Here is a 10199-nt window from a genome sequence, read left to right as displayed (position 1 = left end):
GTTTTTTTCCATACGCCACTGTCAGCACTTTCCACTGAGAGTTAAAGTTGGGGAAGAGAAACCTTTTGATGTTAATGTGGGTGTTTGCGCATGATCCACTCTAATCATTTTCATTATTTCCTCTAATTACCTGAAAACCAGCTAATGAAATCCTCAGGAATCCTATCTTGTTATGTATGTGCTCATGTCCTCGCCCATTTGGCACGGCTGCCATTAATTTCCCCATAAACAAATACAATTAGCATAAAATGTTTCATTACAGGCTCGTGGTCCTGGTTTGAAGCGTGCAAAAAAAAAAAAAACACACTATGTATCTTTTTTTTTGCATCCCCCTTCCATTTTAATGTGCACAATGGAATGAGCACAATTTAGAAAAATATGTAATGTTTGCTGTCCTTGGGGGGGCGTACCAGCACGCATGTTTCCACACCTTTTTGTTTGTATTTTGTTTGAAGGTTTTCCTTTTTTTTTTTCCTCCACAAACATCCCTTCCAAGGTCGACTGCAGAAGTGGTACAATAGGTTCGGGCCTAGGTGGACTGATGATGAATGTGTACTTTCCATGACAACAAAAGCATAATGACCTTATTCTATAATGAATGGATTCATCATTAAAACTCTCTGGCCTGAGGCAAAGTCTTTTTTTGCATATTCTGATGTCACCTCCTCTCACATGCATTTGGAGTGTACGCCTCGCGTACTGTGCTTGTGTAGGTGAGTGTGTGGTATGTCTCACAGTGCTTGCATTCACGTTTGTTCAAGTGTGTGTTTGTGTGTGTTCGGTGGCCTGCGCGGTGCAGCATCAATCCTGACAAACAAACAAAAAAAGAAAACAAAGAAGCTAAACATGCTTGCTCCAGGACACTTGTTTTCAGTCACACTTTATTTACACGTTGATTGCCAAGAATGCGCACAACGCGAACAAGGAGTTTGCCCTGGTGCGTCAGACTCGATACACCAGGAACAGGAATTAAAAAATTTGATTCAGAAAATAATAAAGTTATTAAGTCATCATCTAAATCTGATGATGATGATAGTAATGACAACAGTAATACATATCACGTGAAACAACCCTGAGTGGATATGCACGATAGAGCATTTGTATTGAAATCCTTTTTTAGTTTGGATTCAGAAGCGGTCCTGCTCATGTGCTGGGTTGCGAATGACGTCCACCGAAGATGGGAAGTAACTGCTTTCGTGCTAGGATGGAATCCAACCTTCGAGATTAAACCAGAACTGTCATAGTTGCCATTGTTTCAACTTGAAACTCATGGTCACTTGGTGCGACCAGTTAGGTCCTGAGGTATTTGGACTGTGACAGACTTTTTATGATTCGGTCTTTATACGGCATCAGAATGATTTGAACTGATGCTGATTATTAAATATATTCCCCCCCCCCCCCCCCCCCCCCCATTTCACCAGATGAATAAATATTGATTTTGATCTGCTTCAGAAGATCCACGCGGCGCAATTGTGTGCTGTTGTATTGCGTTTGTGTATAGCGTTGAATGGTCTATAATTCCAATGCCATAAAGTTATTGCAGTTAACGAAAACGAACGAAACAAGGCAAATTAATTTCATTAATAAAACAAAATAAAAGCAGGTGTTTATTTTCTGTTTACAGAAGTAATTAAAACAAACTAATTAGGAAAATGTTATGAATTGATGTCTTTGTCAATGAATTTAATCTGTCTGCCTTTTCCACAATCTAATTCACCAACATCACATTTGACCAACGGTCTACCTACCGTGCTAGACTTAGACGTGGTCCCACCAGGTGTAAGTTTAGATCGACTTTCGACCGCCAAATTGTCACGTGCGCCGAATGCAAGTTGAAGGACACACCCTTGTTATGCCGGTGCGCCCGCAAGGTGCAGCCGGTTTGCCAAATTGGTCAACACACTCAGCGAGTACTGCGCTTGCATGAAAAGCGAGATGCGGCGTCTATGAAAATAGAGCCCCTGGTCGTGAACTGCAGCTCAACAAGCCTCACTGACACAGTGTAACGAAAACATGACTAGCTACCTCATTTGATATAGCCTACCGTCGCTAGTGAGAACGTATTGTTGTTTTTAGTGGTTCTAGCCTGATGTTGGTCTGACTAAATACGGTGAGGAAAGTTGAAAAAAATTGCAAAATTGTTAAATTGCAAGAGAGTCATAGCCAACAACAAATAATTCCTGTTCGCACACACACACGCGCGTGCACGCGCACACACACACAGGCAGGCAGGCAGGCACGCACCCATCCACGCATACAATAACACAGTTTTTTCCTCTTTTTTTTTCTCTTTTCGCTCACACCTGTGTGCACACACAAGCAAACACACACCTTTTCTCCCAGTGAGGATTGCAGGAGAGACAATCCTTTTTATTTTGTCTAACCTTGAAAGCAGTATTATGCACTGCACATTTGGTGGGCTCCAATACAACACCTGTATTTGATATGCGGATCCTTGTACATCTGTTTGTTTTTAGTAAGGTAATACATTTTATTTAAATGCAATCTTTTGTTGAGTTTTTATCACACGGTACTTTTTTAATCTTATTAAAAAAAAAAACTAATAAAAACTAAGAATTTTCCAAACACACATTTTCCCCTATTAAAAACTAGCAAGGCCACTAAAAACTAATTCAGACGAATTGAATTTAAAAGCAAAAGTTAAACTGAAATAAAAACAAATGAATGATAAAAGCCAATCTATTATAACCCTGTAGTAGTGGTATTAAGAGGTGGATTAAGTTGGGTAAGTCCACACTGAAGGCCCAGGTACCAAATGCAGGGCCTGCCACTGCATTCGAGAAATATGGCATTCACCATTTAGGAACGCCATTCATTCATTGACATCCAGTAAATATAACTATCATTTGTAATAGAGTTATACATTGATTTTGGAGTGCATCAATTTACGTGCCATCATTCGGTTGATGTTTTTGCTTCGTGTCACGAGTCAAAATCGGAGGCGCAGGCCGCAACATCCGCCCAGCATCCTGCATACAGCTCACAATTTAAAGGACCTATAGCGTCCAAATGGCCTACATTTCACAAACAAGCTCTCTTTATGTGCTGTGTTTTTTTGCTCAAGAAAATGAAACTGGCAGTCATTTCCAATGGGATGAATCCATTTCGGAGCAATTTGTAAATCCCAATCAATGCGCGTCCGTGTCTTCCTGTGACGTCATCGCCAGAACTCGAGCCCAATTGGGACATTGCAACATTGCAACATTGCTTCGTGTCCGAAAACTGCGATCAATCATCACCAAAATGTACAGGTATGTGGATATTTCCACTCATACCCACTTCAACCTCTGAAAATATCAGAAAAATAACCCCAGTATTTTTTTTATTTACATTTTATGTTAAGCGTTTTTGATGGTCGGGACCAGTTCGCTGCCTAGCTGGTGTGGACAAAGGAATTTACAGCGATTATTTTGATCACATCATTGAATGTTTCTGTCACCAAAGGTCTATGATTACTTCAAAAGTGACGATGGTTAATTTCTATGGCTAATGTTATTCGCAAAAAATTAAATGTTTGCACAGACAGACAACTAACTTGCCCGAGGCCTGACGTTATGACTGTTACTTCTGTCGGCAGTCACGTCAGAAGTAAACACAAATAGTAGTTATACCAGTTATACCAGTGCCATAATACAGTCCATGTTAGACCAGACCATGTTAAGCACATGATGTGGTATTTTTTGAGTCATGGGCTGGTGCTTTCCTTCTGAAGAAGTATTACTTTTCAGTCTGTTACGCACGAAAGTCTTTCATCTGTCCGCAAAATCTGATTCCAGAACATTTGAGGCTAATCGATAGCTAATCTATCATCTGTGACAGATCTATGATCTGTCAGTTTCGATGGTGGGTAGGCCATTGGGTTATCGTTTGCAGCGGTAAAGTAAATAAATGATGAATGAATACAGTTGCGCTCAAGTCTGTGTGATGCGGTGCCTTTGTAGACTGCTCTAACTTGATTGTTTAACTAATAACTCTCTGACAGTGGCAATCAAACATTATTATTATGAACTGCTTAAAGGGTGCAATTTGAACTACAGACGATGAATGTTGTTTGCCTCCACTGCTACTTCCACTTCTCTAACAAGAGACATTTAATGGCTGCACAGACACAGCACAGATAGATTGACAGTGGTCAATTATTGGAGTCTCTCTGTACTTTATTGATCCCCGGTCGGACAAGATTAGTAGCTTTGTGTGGATTGCCGTCCTGCAGGTCGTGTAACATGCTCTAACCCCGCCATGGATGCAAATGGCACATACATCTCCTCAACCTCCCCATACGTCACCTGTCAGACAACCAACACAGAATCGGGGTCACACTGTGGTTTAGGATAAACGCACATGCTCACACTCTCGAATGTAAACTGCCTTCATGTTTTCTTTAAATGCCATCAATGTTTGCATCCTCCTCTTATAAGAAAGAACTGAACCAAATCTGCCATTCTTATTCACATAAGAAGAAGCCACAGCGAGCTCAAGGTGTGCTGGGGGGGGGGTTGAAAATGGTGAGCTCGCCCTCTTGTCTGCAGTCAGGTGAGATGACAGGAGATTGCTGCTTGGTGGCTCTGCGGGACCTCTGACAGCCTGTCACAGGGAGATCACTGCCACATGCTTGTCTGTCCACAGCGCTGACGGCTGACCCGTCCAACGCGGTCCAGCCCGCCGGTCATGCCATCTCTGTCTGCTGTCAGACGTCTCTGACAGCTGACAAGACACCTGGGACCTGAGAGGTGGGGGGCACAGCTCTGCTACCTGTATTGACATCACAATGGACTGCAGAAGAAGACTATGATGGGGGAAGGTGGGGGGGTGAACTCGGCTGTGTTTGCGAAAACAACATTTTAACGCACAAGGGATGTACCTCCTGTTATTTGCTAACACAAACGCATTATCTTTCTGTGGACAAAATGTGGTTGAATTGTATTTGTGCAAAGCACGCAAGTCTCTTTAGAAGTGGAGACAAATGAAGCTGGTGAGAGTCTGCGGTGCAGAAACATATGGACCATGTCATTTATCACGACTGCTGCTGAAGGAATGAGAGGCCGTCACTGGCTTGGCATTGATCCGTGCACCAGTTCACCATTGTTCCCAGCAGCACCTGGTGGACTTCTAATGGGGACAGGCAGCCATTTGGGAGGTGTTACTTTCTTTCTTTTTTTTTTTTTTAGTTTATTTATGATGCATGTACACAGAGTACAACATTATGACGACTTGCAAAATGTAATGGGAGCCAATACAAGAGTTGTAGCAGAAAAGCAAATAATGGCTAGTTTTGATTGACATTGTCAGGTATTGTTTTATATTGATTTAACAATATCTTTATTGTCAATGTTGTGAGGTTATCACACAGGTTGCCTTTTTCACGATGCATTTTTTGGAGAGTTGTGATCATTCCTTTCTTTGAGCTACTTGAATCAGTTATTAATGTTGATAGAGGACTGTCAAATAAACGTCACCGCATATCCACTTTTTATCCAAATAAATTGTATACTCTTTGCGCTGTTTATATTTGTTTTATTCTATTCAGAAATATCAGTTTATGTCCTAATATTCTCTCCTGCAGTTAAACTACATTGTCATTACTATTGTATATTTGATAATAATATGATAGTATTTTGGCAGTTGTTTACAGTGAACACCACCACAAACTACAACCACAATAACAAATATGATTAAACTGAGACCTTTGTGACTGATTTGTTGAGTGAAGACAGCCTTTTGATACAGCGCTTGCATTGGATGCCATTTGAATGCGCAAATGTTCCCAACGATGTGGCCAGTAGTGTATTTATCATTCGAAACGCGTACAAAACAGTCAAAGTTAATGGTACCTAGGAGCCCGCAAAGTACCAAAAATTGAAAAGATGACAATCTGCGTGCACTTGTTCCAAAGTGAAGCCCACATGCATGCGACTTATGTTTTGTTGTGCGCTGCTGTGAAAGCGGTGATATTTTTACCTGGCTTTGGTAAAAAACACATTTGCTCACTCAGCATTGTCTGTCTGCAGTAATTCATCACACAAGCTTTGGGCTATTGATGGAACCAGCATCCGTTCGCAGGCCCCTGCCAATGATTCACTCACTAAACCCATCTGTCAGGCGCTCTGCGCTCTGCCCTCTCTTCCTCACCAACACTATTCTGCTCCACCCTCCTCTTCTTCAGTGATGGATGGATCAAGTTGTTGACAGCCTGAAATGGCCACGATCGACATTAAAAACACCGCCCGGATTCTGTGTCGGCGGTTCACGTAATCCGTGCAAATATTCAATCTGTTTTTGTCCCAAAGTCACCTGCAGCGCTGCGGGAGAACCATTTACAACTTTGGGAAAAGAGAGGCTGTGTAGCAAAGTGATTTCTGGAGGTGATTGGTAACTGTTTGAGTATTCACGGCTTAGCCGGGAGGACCGATCGATAAATCAACGGCTCGCCGAATCCATCCCGATTGTGCTATTAAATGCTCTCGATACAGTCAATGATGGAGTGTGGCCGACGCCTTTCTGAGAGGAGCTGCTGGAGTGCCAGAACAATGAAGCACGGGCAAAGGGGATAAAGTACCTAAGTGGAGACGCAGCTGAAGGCCTTGCCGTGAGCACTGATCAGTGGCCTGAGTCAGAGATCCGCTGTGGCATCGTGTGCCATCTGTGGGTGGAGAGGGGCAAGTGCGTGAGGACGTGACAAAAAGGAACGGCACACATTAGTTTGGACTAAATCAAACATAAAGCAATACAAAACGAGGAATTGGTTTATCCTTTTCCGAATTGAGATTTGAGATTATTTGATTCTTTGAAGGGAAGCCGAATCTGCAGGTCTACCTTATAGCAAACTACCACATGACTATTATTATCATTGATAGTTAAATGAATTTTTACCCACTTAAGAGGTGCCAGGATCGAATATGGGCTCAGCAGGCCGTCCTGTGCGGAGTTTGCACTTCTTCTTCCCCACTTTCCGAAAATGTTAGGCTAATTGTAGAGTCTAAACTGTCCACGAATGAATAGTTGTTTGGCTATATGTAAATTGGGACTGACCCAAAGTCAGCTGGGCTCGGCTCAACCTTGCTTGTGACCCTGAGGAGGACGCACACTATTGAAAATGAAGAACTATCAAACGTTAGTATTATTAACTTTGTGAAGGCAGATTTTTTTCACATACCTCTTGCTAATCTTGTGGTTGCTTCAATTTGAACCACACCAAGCCAAAAATAAATGTAAAAAAAAAAAATATATATATATATATATATATATATATATATATATATATATATATATATATATATAAGTGTGTCATGACAGTTGTTTGAAAAGCTATCCCTGCACCTGCCTCTAATATTTCTTTGAATTTCTTTTGAAATGACTTCGGCCTACACTGTAATTTAAACAAATGACTCAACTTCCTCTCACCAGTCCCAACGAGAGTATTGCTTTCAAGGTTAAATGCACGTGCACAAAGTGTTTTGGTGCAAACATAGTGGAGAACGCTCTTTTCTTCACACATTTATGATGACAATTACATGAGCCCGTCTATAACAAACACGTTTTGTAGCACGAATGTGTCAACAAAAGAGCAAATGAGGCGGTCTGCACTCGCGACGTCTCTTTCAATCCTCCACGTAGAGGCCGAGAAGTGAGAGAAGTGACCTCCTCCCATCGAAGTGGACCGCTCACGTCCTGTCTCGAATTGGAGATGTCGCGTAGGCTGCGTTGCTTCGTCACAAGACATGTCCCACTTTTGCGGTCGCCGTCGCTGGCCAGCAGTATGAAAGTGTCTGTCAGGAGCGCTGACATGCGTGCCACTTCACGGGGCGACTGACAGTGGGCCACGCCACGCTGTCACTTCTCCCACGTCCATCGCCTGAGGATAAACATGGACACACACAGACACGCACACAGCGTCACATGCACTCATACGGTAATAGCACCGGAGTAAACAGAGCCGGAATCATTGAGGGACTTGACTGACAGTTTGGCCCAGGCTGAGGAGGCCGTGTAGCTCTGTATCAGGCCTCGTTCTTACAATCTCCAGCTGTCACATCAAACATGCTGCTCCTGTGCTGCTCCACCTCCACACTCAGGGCCACCACCACAAAAACACCGCACCGCCCTAGCCAGACACACTGAGGCCTCATCTTAAATGCGTCCTGACATGTATCATGCACCCTATTAGTGAGTGAATATCACATTACACTGTCAGAAATAGGGGTACATTCAGAGTGAGTTTCTGTTTCCTCGAAGTACCATTGCCACGAACTCAGCCCACCGGGGATAATTAGTGGATTCCAAGGTAACCGGACCAACTCCACCACTGTCCGCTGTCACCACCCTAGTACAGTGGGTGGGGTGAACCCTCGCAAGTCAAACAGTTTCACACCTATGGGCAATTTGGAGTCCTCAATCAACCTACCATGCATCTGTTTGGGATGTGGGAGGAAAGCGGAGTACCCGGAGAAAACCCACGCAGGCACGGGAAGAACAAGCAAACTCCACACAGCCGAGGCCGGGATTTGAACCCCGGTCCTCAGAACTGTGAGGCGGATGTGCAAACCAGTCGTGCGCTGCGCCGCCCTTTCATACTGTTTTTTTTGTTGTTTTTTTTTGCTTTCTTTGGCACTTTTGTTGACAGAATACAAGTGATGATAAGCCCTGTAGGTGGTACTTATCAAATGTTCTCTCAATGTTTTATTGTTTATAGTTGTGCTTAATAATAATAATAATACAAATAATAATAATCAACTGAAATCAAATCGTAGTAGGTGTATTTACTGTAGTGACAGTACGTCATTACTGTACTACTACTACTTCTACTACTACTACTACTACTAATATACATTGTATAATGAGCACAAATAGAATATATTAATACATGTAATCAAAATCAGAGGTCCATTACACGGGCAGTGATTTCTTATGATTCTATAATGTATTTCAATCAAGGATCTTACTTTACAACGTGTGCAGTTGCCGCTTCTATTGACTTACAGTGCCCTCTAGAGCCTGATAGATTCATTCAATCGATTGGGTGTTGAAACGTTGACGTTTTAGAGACAGTTTGATCCAAAAATTGTATTTATTTATTCTGAGGACCGGGGTCCAAATCCCGGCCCCGCCTGTGTGGAGTTTGCACGCTCTACCCGTGCCTGCGTGGGGTTTTCTCCGGGCACTCCGCTTTCCTCCCACATCCCCAAAACATGCATGGTAGGTTGATGGAGGACTCCAAATTGGCCGTAGGTGTGAACGTGAGTGCGAATGGTTGTTTGTTTCGATGTGTCCTGCGATTGGCTGGCGACCGGTTCCGGGTGTACCCCGCCTCTCGCCCGAAGATAGCTGGGATAGGCTGCAGCACGCCCGCGACCCTTGTGAGGAGAAAGCAGTAACAGATAATGGATGGATAGATACTTTATTTTTTTATTGATTTAGCTTATAAGCCTCAATTGCAAAACAATGACTGAAGTGTGCCCATGTGGTAGCCACGCAGTGAATTTGCTATGATAATTGTAAAGTGATCCTCCATTGTCTTTTAGGTTTAATGAACAAGTGTGTGTTGATTATAGGACAATTTTATGTTTCATACGGGTCAGAGGTCAAGGAACGTTCAATTCCACACTGTTTCATCAAATCTCTCCAGTAGCGCCATTTTTTCTGTGGTTGCAAAAACCTGTCAACAGGGGGCAGTATGCACTCATTAAAACATACTGAGCAATGGCGCCTGCAACATGGGTATTAATAATATTAATAGGCAGCAGATGTACTGTTCCATTATGTCTAATCTGATTCTTACTTATGCATAGTGGATGCATTAATTCTCAAACGGCCTAAATTTAAAGCTACTTAAATACTTCAGGGAGTGTAAAACCATCCTCTTATCTTCTCCTATCTCGCTGCACGATGCATTCCGCACATGTGAGTGTCTGCGAAGGCCACAGAGGCATGCGGAAACTCTGTCCCTGCGAGGTTTAATGTCACTACCGCTCAACTCCAATGCGGGCCGATTAAAGGTTCTGTACGCCAATCATCCGAATTTAGGCCAAAACGATATATTGGCTTTACACATAAATGATTCATGTTCAAACCATCAGTTTTTATTTTCTAAATTAGAAGATGATGTTGATGATAAACCAGAAATAATGTATTCTTTGTCTCGATGCTGTCCTCAGTCACTCCCAGCAATGAAGGCAGAAGGA

Source organism: Phycodurus eques, chromosome 5 (genome assembly GCF_024500275.1).
Source record: "Phycodurus eques isolate BA_2022a chromosome 5, UOR_Pequ_1.1, whole genome shotgun sequence".
Classification (NCBI taxonomy): domain Eukaryota; kingdom Metazoa; phylum Chordata; class Actinopteri; order Syngnathiformes; family Syngnathidae; genus Phycodurus; species Phycodurus eques.
Note: the sequence above shows the minus strand (reverse complement) of the source record.